Genomic DNA, 18,410 nt, shown 5'->3' on the forward strand with positions numbered 1-18,410 from the left:
ATGGTTGCTTTTCATGTGTGCCCTGACTGGGGATTGAACCTGGGACATCTGCATGCCAGCTAACAGTCCAGCCACTGAGCCAACTGGCCAGGCCCCCATCCTGATTTCTTATCCACTGCACGCCCAGCTCTGAATCAGGGACACGCTGCTCAGTGCAGATGCAGCCAAGAAAATGGGTTCTCCCTCTTGCCCCACCTCCCGGTCTGAGGCCATGGTTTCACTCAAAGGGGCAGGCTTATGCCCCCAGTACCATGTTGCAGATGCCCTTCTCTGGAAAATACAGCCAAGGGAACCCTCCTCCCTTTCCCTAACCTGCCCCACTGGCTCACAGAGTAGGAGCTCTACCAAAGATAAGCATACTGGAGTCCCCGTCACTCCCGCCTAGGCCCAATGCACTGGCTGGCAGGGTGGAGGGTTCATGCTACAAGGAATAAGCCAGAAAGACCAGGGACTACCACAGCTCCTACCCCCAGTACATACTTGTAGAGAGGGGGTGTTGACCACTCTGAAAAAGCGGGTCTCTGACCCCAGTGCTGTGAGTGGTGCAGGGGTCCTGCCCAGGGAAAGGCAGACCTTAAGGTCAAACTGCTCAGCAGCTCTGCCGAGGAAACTATTCAGAACAGAGTAGAGAACTCCATACCTAAGAGTGTTGTCAAAAACAATGGAGGTCCTGGTGGAAATGGATACTCTGGCAACTTTAATACAAGACAAACAGCAGAGCAGCCAGAAATGTAATAGAGAGAAGCAGGAAAGAGACCGCCATGGAGAGCCCTCCTGGGATGGCAGTCAACTCTGGGGGTCGGGAAGTCAAAGTCGCACCGCCACGCCCCACCCCACTCCCTGAGCAATCAGGGCAGGATGTGGAGCCGACTTGAAAGCGTCCTCCAAGAATCAGACCCAGCTATACAGGGAGGCCTCTCTGACTCAAGGGGCCTCAACACAAACACTGACTGAAAATTAAGTCACTCTGACACAGGGGCAGCTCCCGGGGAGCCAGGCTTAAAAATAACATCTCCGTCATCCCCTGGCGGTCTGGAAGACTACACATGCCTGAGGCTGCACATCCCCCACCCCTCCCACAGGAAGGGATCAGAAAGAGCAGTCAGAGAACTTTTCAGATATTAGAGTATGGGGCAAAATATATAACCCCCCTGAACTGTGATTCCAACGCCCAAGCCACACACAACTAGTTAAGGGGGCTTACACACAACCTTTGACCAGTAAGTGCTTATAGCCACCGGAACTATTCCTAGGTAGCCAGACTAAAGAGAATGACAAGGTGAGAGAAGTCTGAGCAGGGAGGGACCTCAGGGGCTGCACACTGCAGGGGACTAGACTTTGGCAGGATATTTCAGTCAAGTCACTAAACAAAGAAACAACTCAGCAAACAACAAATATAACAGTTACCACCCCTGGAGGCAGTGTTAGTATCCAGCTACAGAATATTATCTAAAGTGTTGAGTTTTCCACAAAGAATTATAAGACAGTACAAAGAAACAACATGAACCACGACACAAGAAAAAAAGCAAATGATAAGAGTGTCTTTGAAGGGGTCTAGATAGTGAACTTAGCAAAGACTTCAAAACAGGTATTATAAATATGTTCAAAGAACTAAAGAAAACCATACTTAAAAGCACTAATGGAAGGTATGATGGCAATGTCTCAACAAAAGGAAATAACAAGAAAGAAACAGAAACTATTAAAGAAAACCAAATAGAAATCCTGGAGTAAAAGTACAAACCAAAATGAGAAATTCAGAGGGTTCGACAGCAAAATTGAGCTGGCAGGGAAAGGAACTAAAAAGGAAAATACTTTGGAATAAATGAAAATGAAGACAGAGCATGCCAAAATTTATGGGATGCAGCTAAACCAGTGCTTAGAGGAAATCTGATAGCTGCAAATGCCTATATTAAGGAGGAAGAAAAATCTCAAATCAATAGCTTAAACTTCTATTTTAAGACATTGGAAAAAGAAGAGTAAACTAAACTTACAGCACATAGAAGAAAGAAAATAATAAAGATTAGAGGGGAAGGGCCCTGGCCGGTTGGCTCAGCGGTAGAGCGTTGGCCTGGCGTGTGGGGGACCCGGGTTCGATTCCCGGCCAGGGCACATAGGAGAAGCGCCCATTTGCTTCTCCACCCCCCCTCCTTCCTCTCTGTCTCTCTCTTCCCCTCCCGCAGCCAAGGCTCCATTGGAGCAAAGATGGCCCGGGCGCTGGGGATGGCTCCTTGGCCTCTGCCCCAGGCGCTAGAGTGGCTCTGGTCGCGGCAGAGTGATGCCCCGGAGGGGCAGAGCATCGCCCCCTGGTGGGCAGAGCGTCGCCCCTGGTGGGCGTGCCGGGTGGATCCCGGTCGGGCGCATGCAGGAGTCTGTCTGACTGTCTCTCCCTGTTTCCAGCTTCAGAAAAAAAACAACAAACAAACAAACAAACAAAAAAAGATTAGAAGGGAAGTTTATAAAATATAGAATAGAAAAACAACAGAGAAAATCAATGAAACCAAAAGCTTATTTGAAAAGATTAATAAAACTCAGCTAAACTGACCAAGAAAAAAAAGAGAGAAAACTCGTATTACTAGAATTAGGAATAAAAGAGATGTTACTGATCTTACAAAGAAATATGAAAGAATACTGTAAGAACTGTATGCCAAAACCTAGGTAACTTGGATGTACAGTAATGAACAAATTCCTAAGAAGACACAGACTACTGAAACTGATTAAATAAGTAGAAAATCTAAATAATATATATCAAGCAAAGAAATGAAACTATAATTTAAAAATGTCACATAAAGGAAAATCCAAGTCTAGCTGGCTTCGTTAATAAATCCTACTGAACAGCCTGAGCTGTGGTGGCACAGGTGGATCGAGCATCTACCTGGAACGCTGAGGTTGCCGGTTCAAAACATATGGGAAGCAATAGCTACGAGTTGATGCTTCCTGCTCCTCCCCCACCTCACCTTTCTCCCTCACTCTCAAATCAATATATAAAATCTTTATAAAAATATTCAAAAAAAGAGAGAAAGTTTTAAAAAAATTAATAATTCTACTGAACATTTAAAGAAGAGATAATACCAGTTTTTTTGTAAAGTCTTCCTGTAAAGCCAGTAGATGCGGCCACCATCACAGCCTCCTGGCCCGTGCAGGTTCGCAGTAGATTTGGACAGACAGTAATGAAACAACGGAGCCATGAACTGGTGGGCTGTTACCTTTAATCCTAGCTTGCACCCGGCGGGCAAGTAAAAACACACACTGGGCTCCAAAACCCACTCATTCAGTGCTCACAAAGCTACTGACTTATCCGAGTTTCCTAGAATCAAAGGTTTCTAGCTCACCAGCCTTATTCACCTCTGTTCCCCATTCCCTTCTCTCTGCACAAACTCTGCACAAACTGGCTTGTCCATCAGCACTCCACCATCTTGGCTGCTTCTCCTCTCCTCCACGTGGCCTTTCTCTGCTCTCCTCTCTGCTTTCCTCCTAGAACATAATTCCTCTTCCTTTTAAAAGCTTTTGGCACAAACGCCCTCCCCAACACACATTAATATAATCATGACCATCCCAAGCAAGAAGGGAAAATACTATTATCACCTGGGTGACGGGCTTCCACATGGGCAGCGCCATCTTTAACAAAGTGAGCATAATATACAGTGTGTCCGTAAAGTCATGGTGCACTTTTGACCAGTCACAGGAAAGCAACAAAAAATGATAGAAATGTGAAATCTGCACCAAATAAAAGAAAAAACTCTCCCAGTTTCTGTAGGATGATGTGGCAGCATGAGCGCATGCGCAGATGATGATGTAACACCGTGTATACAGTGGAGCAGCCCACGGCCATGCCAGTCGAGATGTGGATGGTACAGAGGAAAGTTCAGTGTGTTCTGTGGCTCGCTAAATTTGAATCCGTGACCGAAGTGCAACGTGAATATCGGCGCATTTATAACGAAGTGCCACCACATAGGAATAACATTACTCGGTGGGATAAGCAGTTGAAGGAAACTGGCAGTTTGGTGGAGAAACCCTGTTCTGGTAGGCCATCAGTCTGTGACGAGTCTGTAGAGGCTATACGGGATAGCTACCTAAGGAGCCCTAAAAAATCTTTGTGTGAGCCCACATCAAACTGCACTGAATAGGTATGAAACTGGGAGAGTTTTCCTTTTATTTGGTGCAGATTTCATACTTCTATCGTCTTTTGTTGCTTTCCTGTGACCGGTCAAAAGTGCACCATGACTTTATGGACACACTGTATTTTATCTGCCCAACAGCTCCCAAAAGACAGAAAAGGTGAGAACTCTTTCCAACTTATTCTCTGAGGCCTGTATTACCCTGATACCAAAACCAGACAAAGACATCACACACACAAACACACAAATATTGAAGATCAATATCCCATATAAATATAGGCACAACAAAATATGGAGAGGATTATACGCCACAAGAAAATGGGATTTATACCAGAAATACAAGGTTAGTTTGTATCTATTAGTGTAATACACACTACTAATAGAATAAAATATCCATATTAGAAAGGAAGAATTAAAACTGTATTTGTAGATGACATGATCTTATATATGGAAAATGTTAAAGAATTCACTGAAAAAAATAAACTATTAGAAATAATAAACAAGCCCCGCAATGTTATAGGATGCAAGATGATTATATAAAAGTCAATGTTATTTCTATACACTAAAAACAAACATTTCAAAACTGAAATAAAAAAAACAAACAATTCTGTTTACAATAGCATCAAAAAGAATAAAATACGTAGGCATAAGTTTAACAAAAGAAATGCACAACTTGCACACCGAAAACTATAAAACATCATTGAAAGAGGCCCTGGCTGGGTAGCTTAGTTGATTAGGGTGTGGTCCTGATACACCAAGGTTGTGGGTTTAATCCCTGGTTAGGGCACGTACAAGAATCAATCAATGAATGTATAAGTAAGTGGAACAATAAACCAATGTTTCTCTCTCTCTCTCTCTCTCTCTCTCTTTCTCTTCCTCTCTCTCAAAAAATCAATAAATAGACAAAGTCATTAAAAATTGTTGAAAGAAATGAAAGAAAAATGAATAAATTAAAATGATATAAATCATGGTTTAGGAGATTCAGTATTGTTCGGATGGCTATATTCCCCAAACTGATTTACAGATTTAATGCAATCCCTATCAAAATCTCAGTTGTTTATATACAGAAGTTGACAAACTGATCCTAAAATTTATATGTCAATAAAAGGGACCTAAAACAGACAAAACAATCTTGGAAAAAAATCAAAGCTCGAGGACTCAAATTTCTAGGTTTTAAAACTTGCCACAAAGCTAGAGTAATCAGTGCAGTGTGGTACTAACATAAAAGATAGTCACATAGATTAGAACTGAAAATCTATAAATGAACCCTTACATTTAACAACAGTTGATTTTCAACAATGGTGCTAGTGTAATTTAATGGCAAAAAAAGAGTCTTTTCAATAAAAGAAACTGAGATAAATGGCAAAGAATGAATTTTGACGCCCTACTGTGCACCTCACACAAAGATGAAAATGTCAGAGATTTAGATGTAGGAGCTAAACCTATCAAACACTTAGAAGAAATGCAGAGCTCATCTTTGTGACTCTGGGTTAAGTAATGATTTCTTAGCTATGTCACCAAAGCACAAGCAACAAAAGAAAAAGAAATAGCTAAAAATAGACTACTGTGAATTTAAAAACTTTTGTGTGTGGAATAGCATTACCATGAAAGTGAAAAGACAACCTGCAAAATGGGAGAAAAAATTTGCAAATCATGTATCTGGTAAGAGACTTGTTTCCAGAATATGCAAAGAACTCTTGCAACTCAATAGTAAAAAGACAAATAACCCAATTAAAAAGAATTCAAACAATGTATTTGAGTAGAAAGTTTTCCAAAGAAGATATATGAACGGCTTATAAGCCCATGAAAACCTGATCAATGCCATTAATCATTAGGGAAACACAAATTAAAACTGCAATGAGATGGCACTCCACATCTACTAGATAGTCAAAGACTGCAGACCATAGTGTTAGGAAGTACATGGAAAAATTGGAACCCTCATCTACTGCTGGTGGAAGTGTACAGTGGTGCAGCCACCGTGGAAAACAGCTTGGCAATTCCCCCAAAACATTCACTCTAGTTACCATACGACCCAGGAATTCAACTCCTAGGTATGTAGTCAAGAGAACTGAAAACATACGTCCACACAAAAACTTGTATGTGAATACTTGGAGCAACATTACTCATAATAACTAAAAAGCAGAAACAACACAAAATGTCTATTGGTAGACATATAAAAAGTGATATACCTGAGCAATGAAATATTATTTAGCAATAAAAAGAAATGAAGTACTGATATGGGTTACAACTTGGATAAACCTTGAAAACTTATGCTAAGTAAAAGAAGCCAGTCACACACACACACAAAAACGACACGTTGTATGGGTCCCTTTACATGAAATGTACAGAAAAGACAATCACTATGGACAGAAAGGAGATTATTGGGTGCCCAGGGCTGGGATCTGGGGACAAGGAAGGGAGATCACTGCTAAAATGTACAGGTGATTTTGTTTTGTTCCGTTGTTCTTGGAGGGACAAATATGTTCAAAAAGTAGATTGTGGTGAAGGGTGCACAACCCTGTGAATACACTAAAACATTTCACTGTCATTGTATACATCGAATAAGTGAATCGAATGGTTTGTTAATTATATCTCAATAAAGTTGTTTAAAAAAAAATCAATGTACATTTTCCTGGATGAATAAAGAGCTAATTTGTCAATCTTCTAAGTAATTTTAAAATATTAACATCCTTTATTGAAAAAACATTCATACTAATATAAAAACAGTATTTATTGTTCCAGAGTAATCCTTCCTGGGGCAGGATGACTAGAACTATTTTTCCAGATATATAAGATTGAAAACCAATGGGAACAGGTGGCCCGAATGTGGTCCGGTTGAGTGCTACCATGCAGACTGACTGCAGAAAGGGTTTCTGGAAAACAATAAATTAGAAGAAAATACCTTATTTGTCTTAAAAATGACACAATTACCAGGAGGCCGTGGGTTTATATTTGGAGGGATCATTTTACATTACCAGCTCTTGCTATGAAATGAAATCTCTTTCAACTAAAAATCCTGGCAGATTTTTTTTCCTCATGGGGATTTCAAAATTTTATTCACATGCTTTTTAAAAAGAACGAAATTTCTTTGTAAACATGATCTGTTTCTCATACTTTCCAGTGGCTGATTATATCCACATTTTAAAGCAGATGGTGGTTGGGGATACTAACAAAAAGAAAACAGATTTTAATTTCCTTTATTAAATCGATGTAGAAAGATAATCAGTAGATGATTCAATTAGAAAACTTAACTCATTCCTTAAGAAAAATATGGTCCAAGATCACAAAGCTATATGTGTAGTGACAGTGGAAATTGAATGGTCACAGGATGGGGAGAAAGGCTGGTTTTCTTTGATAACAAAAAGAAAGAGTGATGAGCTCTAGACACGCATCTCCCCTCTCATGAGCACTTCGGTGTTTTATATGCACACAGGAGACAAAAAACCTTCCTATGGGGTGATGATCTTCAACTCAGCACACTTAGCACTTCTTCAGGTTACAGGTCAAAAACATGGTAAGGGTTATCTGGATTTACCACCACTCTTAGAATAATGCCATAGGTGTGATGTGACCATTAAAAGTGACCTGTTGTTCTCTTTCAGAGCCAAGATGCCATTGCCCCTTCTTCAGAAGGCTTTTCCACTTTATTACGTGTCCTCGCTCAGTTCTGGAAGTAGACCTTTTCTACCAGGACTAGGAGAATAAGTCTTTTGAACTGTTACAGAGGATGTTATTTTTTCCCCCCCTTGAAAGTATGAATTTCATTGGCTTCATCCTGGGAATGTAAACCAGACGGACAGTTCTTTCTACAAGGATGCAGTGTGGACAAGTCCTGCCGGGGGTGAGGACGATGGAGACGCAAAGACCCGACTCTGGGGACCAGGTTCAGTGACGCAGATCCACTTTATTCAGGAAGTAAGCTAGCTTATATACATGGGTTCAGCCTATAGGGTGTTACAGCATGTCCTTCATAGCCAATGGCTGAAAAGATCAGGGAGCTGCGTGGTTGGCGCTAAGTCACTTCCTTATAGCGGGCGAGCTCCCTTCCTGGGTATGCCCAGGAGGCTTCTGGGAGCTGGAGTGTTCTCACAGCATTGCATCAGCCACAGCTGCTAGGAATGCGCTCTGCGCTCCACCCACAATGCAGGATGAATGTGGCACCCCCTGACTTCTGTCCAATCTGCTCAGAGTTACAGGAGTTTACTGAGGAAACGATGGGTGAATATTTATCTATTAATTCTTCCAACAAATATCTGTTGGGTAATTATGATATTCTTACCATAAAAATAAAACAGATATGATCTAAAAACTGCATCTAGTTTTCCTCGGTTCCAATTTTTGCTCTTACTCGACAGTAACAAGCTACTTAACACCTCTGTGCCCCAGGTTCCTAGTCTGCAAATAGGGACAATATTAATATATACTTTACAGGCTTTTTAAATGAGGTTCAAAGGAACGAACACACATGAAATATTTAGAATGGAGCCTGGCACAGAGCAGTATATAATCATCTGTAATCATCTGTTTCTTAAAATAAGACTCAAAGCAAGTGTGAGAGACTCCGAGGAAAGTGTTAACATTTGTTAGGTCCATGTGACTTTTGTGTGTGTGTGAGTGTTATATTATTCTTGTTACTTTTCTACATTTCAAAATAATTTACATTAAAATTAAATCACACATAAAAAGATGTTCTCAGCTCCAGAGTAGGTAGGGAGGAATTTTTTATTCAAACTTCCCCTTAGAGAACAGCTGTTGTGTGTGTGCGTGTGTGTGAGCGCACGCACACTGAGCTGACATATATATTTTTAATTTATTCATTTTAGAGAGGTGAAAGAGAGAGAAAGGGGAGAGGAGCAGGAAGCATCAACTCCCTTATGTGCCTTGACCAGACAAGTGCAGGGTTTCAAACCAGCGACCTCAGTGTTCCAGGTTGATGCTTTATCCACTGCGCCACCGCAGGTCAGGCCTGAGCTGATATCTTTATCTTACCACTTGGCTCCAGAATTCCTTTTGGGGAGGGAACAGTTGCTTGTTTGGGGAAAACAAACTGATAAGCCATTTCAACTCGGGTTGAAGGTGGGACCTTGAAGCCTGGGTGCTGGCACTAACTAGTTCAGGTGTGTCAGCAGCAGAAGTAAGCTGCTCTGCGTAAGGAAATGAAGAGGTGGGGAGAAAAGAGACAAGAGGGAGGAAACAGAGGGAAGGATGGAGGGAGACCCGAAGGCAGGAGACTGGGCTTTCACTGGGGGTGCAGGATGCATCTGTTAGGAATATACTCAGCAGCCAGTTATAAAAAAAAAAAATAAGACAAGGGCTTATGTAAACAAATAGCTCATTTTTCTCTGACAGCAAGTATTCCAGAGAAAGTTAGTTCTTGGCAATGATTCAATCATGCAAAGGTTGGTACTGTGGCCGTGGCAACATGCTTCCAGACTTCTGACTAAAGGGAGCATAATTGACCAAGGACTTCAGCCTCGTACTTGACTCCATTGCAATGTTCGTGCCAAAGCCAGACCTTCCATGGGCAGCTCCCAACCAATGACGGTGAGGCAGGGTTACCGATGCAGACCTGCTCCTGGGAGCTGCAGGACTACTCTGATGGCCAGCTTCGGTTTGAAGACTCCCCGAGGCATTTGCTGAACTTTCCTTAGTCCACAGAGCCTCCTCTCCCTCTCTTACTTTCTTGGGGCAGACTCGATCATAATCTGATGGCTCTCCCGGTCTTCTTCAGCTCCCCCTTTATTTTCTCTCACAGAGACGTTTCCCCTAAAAAAAATCCTGCACATTTCATCACATTTAGCCTTCTGCCTCTTGAAGAACCTAGACTGACATAACTGGTAACTCTGAGACTTTTTCGGGCTTTCTCTCATGGTTGCAAAAAGGTGGCCAGAGTCCTGCCATCCCATCCACATCCAAGACTAGTAGAAGGGTCATCGCATCCAACCCTTTTCATTAGGAATGCAACAGTTTTCCTTGGAGTTTCCATATACTCATATCCTCAATAAAGTCAACTGGAGTAGCTTTGCTTGGACATTTTAACTATATAACATGAGGCACTGAAGAAAAGTCAATGCATATAAGAATTTTGAGAGCATTTTATGAGTAAAAGAAACTTTCTCCAACAGAGTATTGTTAATCATTCTCCCATTTGTATGCACTTAGTCATTTAGTCACTGGTAAGTGCTAGAAGTGTGTAAGCACTTTGCCAGATTTTGTGTAATTCAGGGGTCTATTTAGCATATTGTTAAAAAAACATTGCAGCCCTGGCTGGTTGGCTCAGTGGTAGAGCGTTGGCCTGGTTGGGCACATGTGGGAGTCTGTCTCTCTGCCTCCCTGCTACTCACTTCAGAAAAATACAAAAAAGAAAAAACAATGCAATGTTTTTATGAACACTCAAACCCCAGAAGACTGCTCTAATGCTAATGACCCTAATAAAGCTTCTACCATACAGTTAGATGGCTCAGAGGGCCAAAGAAATTTAAAAGCAACTATGTATTTCAACGGGTCTTGAAAAAGCTGCATTTAATTTTACAGCTTTTTAAACTTCATTCGAGCATTTATCACTTAGTATAAAAGGTCCAGAAAATGCCCCCAAAGTCATTGAACTGTGTATGATTTCTGGAATAAATCTTCAAAATTACTAAGATCATACGAAATTATAAAAAATCTCAAGAGAGAGAGCAGAGAAAGGCCACGTGGAGGAGAGGAAAAACAGCTAAGATGGTGGAGTGCTGAAGGAGAAGCCAGTTTGTGCAGAGAGAAGGAGATGGGGAACAGAGGTGAATAAGGCTGGTTTCTTTGATTCTAAGAAACTCGGATAAGTCAGTGGCTTTGGGATCCCTGAATATAAAGGGAAGTGTCTTCCCACTGTGTGTATTTCTTGCCTGCTGGGTGCAAGCTAGGATTAAAGCTAATGGCTCACCAAAAAAAAAAAAAAAAAAAAGTCTCAGGTTCAATTCCCAGTCAGGGCACACAGGAGGAGCATCCATCTGCTTCACCATCCCTCCCCTCTCTCGTTTCTCTCTTTTTCTTCCCTTCTTGCAGCCATGGCTCAATTGGAGGTCGTTGGCCCCGGGCACTGAGGATGGCTCCATGGCCTCTGCCTCAGGTGCTAAGAAGACCTCAGTTGATGAGCAACGGAGCAATGCCCCAGCTGGGCAGAGCATCACCTCCTAGTGGGCTTGCCGGTTGGGTTCCAGGAGTCTGTCCCTACTTCTCGTCCTCTCTCTGAATTAAAAAAAAGAAGAAACCTGGGAGTGAGTCAGCTGATGATCTGGTGTAGAGTCTCATAAAGTCTCAGGTGAGACGTGAGCAAAAGCTACAGTCCTCTGAAGGCTTGCCGGGCTGGAGGAGCTTATTGTCAGGTGGCCATCACGCGTGGCGGTCGGCTGGGGGCCTCAGTTCTTTACTACACGTGTTCCACTGCAGGGCTGCTCACGCCATGGCAGCTGGCTTCCCTCAGAGCAAGTGATCCAAGACAGCGAGAGGCAATCACAGTGTCTTCTATAATCTAGTTCCCAAGTCTCACGTGCTCACTTTTGCTTCCTTCCGTTCCAGCAGTGAGTCATTCCAGGCTGCTGGTTTTGAAGGAAGGAGTATCAACCAATTTAGGGGCGGGTAATGGTTTTGAACCACAGGTCCCCTGTAAAACATGTTTAAACTAAAATAAGTCAATTAAAGAAATTAATAACAGTACAGGTGCTATATACAGAATCAAGATCCCGATACAGAGATTTGTCTAAAGTTCAGAAGCGCGATTTTAGGCCATGACTTATTTACCACTTTTAGTTCTCAGTAAGCCTTATTAATATTAAAAATGTGTGTATTATAAAAAAAACTTTTATGTGAGGCAAGGGTTGGAGTAAGCAGAAAGCACATCCAATTAGGTCACTCAAACCTCTTGAGGCTCCCCACTGCCGAATAAATTAAGAACAATCTCTTTATCTTGTTACACTGACCACATGGCATGGTCCAAACCAGCTTCCCAGTCCTACCTTCCTACGTGCTTTTCACGCTGGAGGCAGCACGTCTCAGGAGTTCGGTGCAATTTCAGTGGGTGTTACTTGATGGAACAGGATCTGAAGCCAAGTGAGCTTAGGAAACGCTGGGTTAAACAAAGCGAAACTGCTTTATTTCCTGAAGGACGTGTCGGAGGCTTCACTGTGCCTATGCACACTGGAAACCTCTGAAGGGAAACTCTAGCACACAGTGTTTCCTACCTTTCTTACAACCATAAAACCCCTTGTTTTGCGTGTGGAACATGTTTCGTCCAGTGCTCCCGTGGTTTTGTTGGACGTGGCTTCTACTTCTTTTCTGAACATGACTAACGTTTTCCATAAACTCTGCAATGGGCACACTGCTGCTCCCTTTGCCTGAAGTCCCTTTCGGGGCAGATTGAACTGCTGGTCCCAGCTCCTCACCCCTGTATGCTTTGCCACGTGACTTTGCAATTTGCCCACGAGAGGCAGAGCCTATTTCCCTACCCCTGACTTTGGCCTTGGCTATGTCACCTGCTCCGGGAAACAGATGTTAGCAGAAGTGACCCGGCAGAGGGTTGAGTTGTGCTGGTGCCCTTGCGGATCCATTCTTGTGCCTCTGCAGCTGCCCAAGTTGAACAAATGTGAGCCAGACCAAGTCCCAGGCTGGCAGAGGCAAGTCCAGCAGGGGCCTCAGTGGGAAGCAGAGCTGCCCAGCCAAGCCAGCCTAGATCAGCCAACCTCCAGCCAACCTGCAGCCACGTGAATAAGCTTCCGGGTGTGCAGTGAAGCGTTACTGTGACACTAGCTGACTAACCAGCCTTCCCGTAGAGCTCGTCTCATCCAGGCTTTTTCTGCTCTCTCCCCGAAACCCTCGTATGGTCTTGGCCATGACTCCTCCCTTCTTAAACCCCCTCAGCACCAGGCACCCCACAAGAGCTCTGATCAAAGCCCGCTCGTGACTCACCCACGCCCCATAGTTGGCTGTACCCTGCTTGAGGACAGGAGTTACCACTTAGTCATCTCTGTGTCCTGTGGTGCCTAGTGCCTGGAGCTCCACTCAATAAATCTTTGTTGAACTGAAGCTAAATTTAGTTTGTTTCACAATCCTGCCTTGGCAGGCTCTGATAAGAAATCAATGCTCCATGCCACTACTAGTGTAAAGAGAAAAAACAGAAAGCAGCCGCAAAAGAGCAGCGTTTGCTGGGCAGCATCTGTGTTTCCTCCAGTTGATAACTTGCTTTGTTGACTGCCCCCCTCCCCCCCATAGGAGATGCTGAGAACCCTGCAGGAGCCGCCCAGCTGGGGACCGGGGAGAACAGCCCTCCTCCGGCAGCTCCACTCCCATCACAAGTTGTCCCTTCATACAAATACATCTTTAGGGCTTCCTGCCGACTTTGGGGACTAGGCTGTCAGTTCTTGAAAAGCTTTAAAAGAAAGAGGGCAGTAAAAATGGAAACAAAACGAACGCCTGGCCCAAGGAGACGCCGCTGAGACAGCCCGCGCTTCCCCTCACCACACACGGGACAGATGTCTGTGATATTTATTTTAAGGGGGATAATTTGGAAGATGGGACCCGGTTTTCCATAATGTCGCCTCTCTGAGAACATTCTGTAGCCTTGGACCAGTGTCACAGTGGAGAGCAATTCGGGAACGGCAAGCGTTGTTAGGACCCTCTGGTGCACCAAAGGCAGGGTCCCATCACTCCATCCTGCTGTCCTGATTCACAGCGTCTACTGACACACCTGGCCACAGACCACTGGTGAAAAGGTCATCTGTGCAGCCCATGCCCGTGGCTTTCAAAGCCCTGGTCCTCATGAAAGGAGCAAACTGGAGAAAGATCTTGCAATGGAGGGAGACAGAGGGAGAGAATGGATGGGAAAGAACTTCCGGTGAAGGAAGAGGCTATTGGCTGCCCCTTGCTCCCGTCTTGATATTTTATTTCATTTTAAAATAATGGACCACTGGCCACCGTGGGGTCAGTACTGAGCAAACACAGTCACCTGGCGTGTCGTGGTTTGACTACATCCAAGTAAACACCAGGGTCTAGGGCAAATATGTGTGCAGTGCCAGTCTGCTTCCTGAGTTGCCTGAAGGTAACTTCAGGGCTCTGCTTGGAGACGTAAGGGGCTGCGTCTAAGAGTCAGAGAGATCCAGAAGGCCAGCCCTGAGCGCTCCTTCCTCTCCTCCCTTAATGCTAGTGACAGGCTGGATTAGCACTGTCAGCTACAGGAATGTCTGGCGAAATACACTGAAAATACAAATTCAATGCTGATTATACCAGAAGAGAAGTGAATGTTTAGAGCAGCAGTTGGCAAGCTTTTCCTAAAAAGGCCAGAGTGGAAATATTTTAGGCTTTACAGACCTGGTGGTTTCTGTTGTAAGTATTCAATTCTGCCGTTTTCTCCTGAAAGCACAGATGATAAAAAAGCAAATGAGAAGGGTTGTGTTCCAATGAAACATTTCTTCCAAGACTGGCAGCAGGTCCTAGTTGCTGAACCCTGTTTAGAAAGTCACACTGGGACAGACACTTGCACGGGGTAGAGTGACGTCAGATTTCCTCTGTGGGTGGAGAACAAAGAATCCCTTTACACAGGAATTCCAAAGCATAGTCCTCCTTTCATGACAACCAGGGCTTCCAAACAATTATATTTATCTTGTGTGTGTGTGTGTGTGTGTGTGTGTGTGTGTGTGTGTGTGACAGAGATAGAGAGAGAGAGACAGAGAGAGGGACAGACAGGGACAGACAGACAGGAAGGGAGAGAGATAAAAAGCATCAATTCTTCATTGCGGCACCTTTGTTGTTCATAGATTGCTTTCTCATATGTGCCTTGATGGGGGGCGGGGGGGGGGCTACAGCAGAGTGAGTGACCCTTTGCTCAAGCCAGCGACCCCACACTCAAGCTGGCGATCTTGGGGTTTTGAACCTGGGTCCTCTGCATCCCAGTCCGATGCTTTATCCACTTTGCCACCACGTGATCAGGCCATTATATTTATCTTTATAAATCTCCAGTATTCAGTGGTTTTCCTCCTCTGATCTCTTGAAACATTCCTGATGCCATTCATACAAACGTCTCCTAGGAACATCTCGTGACAGTGTTGGAGAGACCCCAGAACACCCAATCAATCTCCTTGTTTTACAGTGAGGCCCTGGTCATGGTGCCAGTTGGTGATAAAGTAGGGACAAAGGGCATCTGGCCTTCCATTGTGGGTGACCAATTCACGTGCATTGTTAAACTATGCCATTTTTATTGGCCACAATACAATGAAAGGGGTGTATGTGCTTAAATTTCCCACCACATTATAAATTTTACAAGGGAAGAATCATATCTTATGCATTTATTTTTTATTCAGTAAGAGGAGGGGAGGCAGAGATAAACTCCCATATGCACTCTGACTGGGATGCGCTTGGCAAACACTCTAGGGGGCGATGCTTTTCCTATCTGGGGTGTTGCTCCTTTGCTCAGCAACTGAGCTCTTCTTAGTGCCTGAGGCAGAGGCCATGGAGCCATCCTCAGTGCCCAGGGCCAATCGATCCATGGCTGCAGGAGGGAGGGGGAGAGAGAGAGAGAGAGAGAGAGAGAGAGAGAGAAAGGTGAGAGATGGAGGGGTGGAGAAGCAGATGGGAGCTTCTCCTGTGTGCCCTGACCGTGAATCGAACCTGGGACATCCACACACTGGGTCAACACTCTACCACTGAGCCAACTGACCAGGGCTGAAGTTCTTAAGATAAAATAAATTGTCATAAAAATAGTCCATGCTTGTAAAAATTAATGGAAGATGAACATAGAATAAAGAAGTCTCCTTTCATCCACTCACATCTTCCTGACTTTTCCAGATGCAACCACATTTTTATCCCCTCAACATGTTATTATGAAAAAACTAAAACATACAGAAGTCAGAAATTTGCAGGTAGCACCAGTATTCCAAAACCATCTTCTACAGTTAACATTCACATGCTTGCCTGCTTTCCCACATATCTGTTCATGCCCTTATTCACCCATCATTCCATTTTATTTTACTTCTTGGTTTAGATTTCAGAGTAAATTACAAACACCAGCAATTTTAGTCCCTCCCCCCAATACTTCAGCATGCAAATCATTAGTTAAGAGTTTCAACCCTGGCTGGTTGGCTCAGTGGTAGAGCATCAGCCTGGTGTGTGGAAGTCCCAGGTTTGATTCCCAGTCAGGGCACACAGGAGAAGTGCCCATTTGCTTCTCTATCACTCCCTCTCTCACCTCTCTCTCTCTCTCTCTCTCTCTTTCTCTCTTCCCCTCCTGCAGCCAGGCTCAACTGGAGTGAGTTGGCCCCTGGCACTGAGGATGGCTCCATGATGGCCTTTGCCTCAGGCACTAAGAAGAGCTTGGTTGCTGAGCACCTGAGCAACATACCAGATGGGCAGATCATTGCCCAATCGGGGGCTTGCCAGATGGATCCTGGTTGGGTGGGGGGATTGGGGAGTCTGTCTCTCCTGCCTCCCCTTCTCTCACTGGATAAAAAAAAAGTTTCATTTTTCTTCACATTTTTTGGCTTTTGATGGAAAAATCTATATTCAATGAAACCCACAAATCTTAAGTGGCTATTGCTGGTTTTGACACATGCAAGATATAGAACACAAAAACTACCCCAGAAAAGAAGTACCCACCCTCCTTCCCAGACCACCATTGTTCTGATACTTTTCCCCCATAGGTGATTTTTCTAGAGCTTCATTTAAATGAAAATTTACATATACACAGGTACTCTGTTCTATAAGACAGCACTTGCCGGTTATTGCCTCCCACCCACACATACACACCACAAAATGGGTCTGCGTGTTTTCTCTTTACCAGGGTCACACCTTATGCGCTGCCCTCAGACTTGCTGAGTTGACGGGAACTGACTCGAGAGGAGCATCTGGTTGTAAACTCTCTGGACACTCAGCAATTTTAGGCAAGTGATGAAATTCTCTGTGCCTTTTTCCTCTTTTGTAAAACAGGGATGACATCACCAGTCCCAATGTCACGAGCTGCTGTGAAATAACCTTCCGAGAGCTGGGGTGGGCGGGGGGTGTGACCTGCGGGGAGGCACAGGCAGGCCGAGTTAGAGGATCAAGGGGAGGTCTCCGAAAGAGTGGGGAAGAGAGAGTGGAGGCTCCACATCCACCAGAGAGAGAGAAGGGGACAGCTGAGCTGGCGGAGTGTGGGACGGGGAGGGCCTGCAGGGGACCGCGGGCAGTGCCCACCGCGCTGGCTGTCACGCTCATCCGCGCCAGCACTGAGAATCCTTCCAATACATACTGGAGTGCTTTGGTGTGGAGGAAAACACAAAAAGGCCCTAAATATAAGTCAGGGACTGGTTTCAATTCCATGAATATTCTCTGATTTCAATGAAAAATAAACAAGATTTCTGGCTCACACCCCATGTTGGGCGCTGAGATACAAAGAGAACCAGAGTGGGGGTTCTTCTATGCAGAGGCAGGTGTGGGAGCTGAGGCACGTACCCACCTGGGTTGGGGGAGGGGCTGGGCCGGTCCCCACCGGGGTTGGGGGAGGGGCTGCGCTGGTCCCCACGGGGGCTGGGGGAGGGGCTGGGCCGGTCCCCACCGGGGTTGGGGGAGGGGCTGGGCGCTTGTCGCTGATCACTGGTCAAAGTGGAGGCCTCCGGGGTGTCTAGCTGTTCCAAGAGCTTCTCCGCAGAAGACAATTGCTCCTGCCTGGTGACATGGCACCTCCTGGCCCGCGGGAGCTACTGTCCTAAGGAAGCAACCTGGGACAGAGCCCGGGGAATGCGGGTTAAAGGCCACCTCCACCCCACTCCGAGGGACACACCAGGACGGAGAACAAGGCTCCAGCGCAGGGGAGGACTGCACAGCGAGTTCCCCCGGGGAATGCTGACCGGCATGAGCACCCCCGCCCCGCCCCCACCTCCACCTCGCAGAAGCAGCCAGTACAGGAAGGAGTTATGGGGGATCTGCGGAGATGGAGCCGGATGGAGGCATGGCGAAGGGGCCAGCCTGGGACTGAGTTGGAGCGGCTGGGAAGTGCACCATGTTCCAGAGGAATCCACAAGTAACACCTGTTCCCTCAAAGTGTCCCCAGGGAGGGGCTCTGGGGTGCGGCCAGGGGGACCCAAGGAGCTGGGACTTCAGTCTCTGCAAAGACCCGCATGTCTGAGGTTGGCCCCGGAGTGGCAGACCCCTCTCATATTCAAGGACCATCCTGACCCCAACAATGAGTTCATAAGTCACTGTCAGCCTCCTGGTTCGTTAGGACAGCTATTGCAACGTACCAGAGCCCAGGTGGCTCAAACAGCAAACCTTTTTTTCTAACAGTTCTGGAGG

Source organism: Saccopteryx leptura, chromosome 10 (assembly GCF_036850995.1).
Source record: "Saccopteryx leptura isolate mSacLep1 chromosome 10, mSacLep1_pri_phased_curated, whole genome shotgun sequence".
Lineage (NCBI taxonomy): Eukaryota > Metazoa > Chordata > Mammalia > Chiroptera > Emballonuridae > Saccopteryx > Saccopteryx leptura.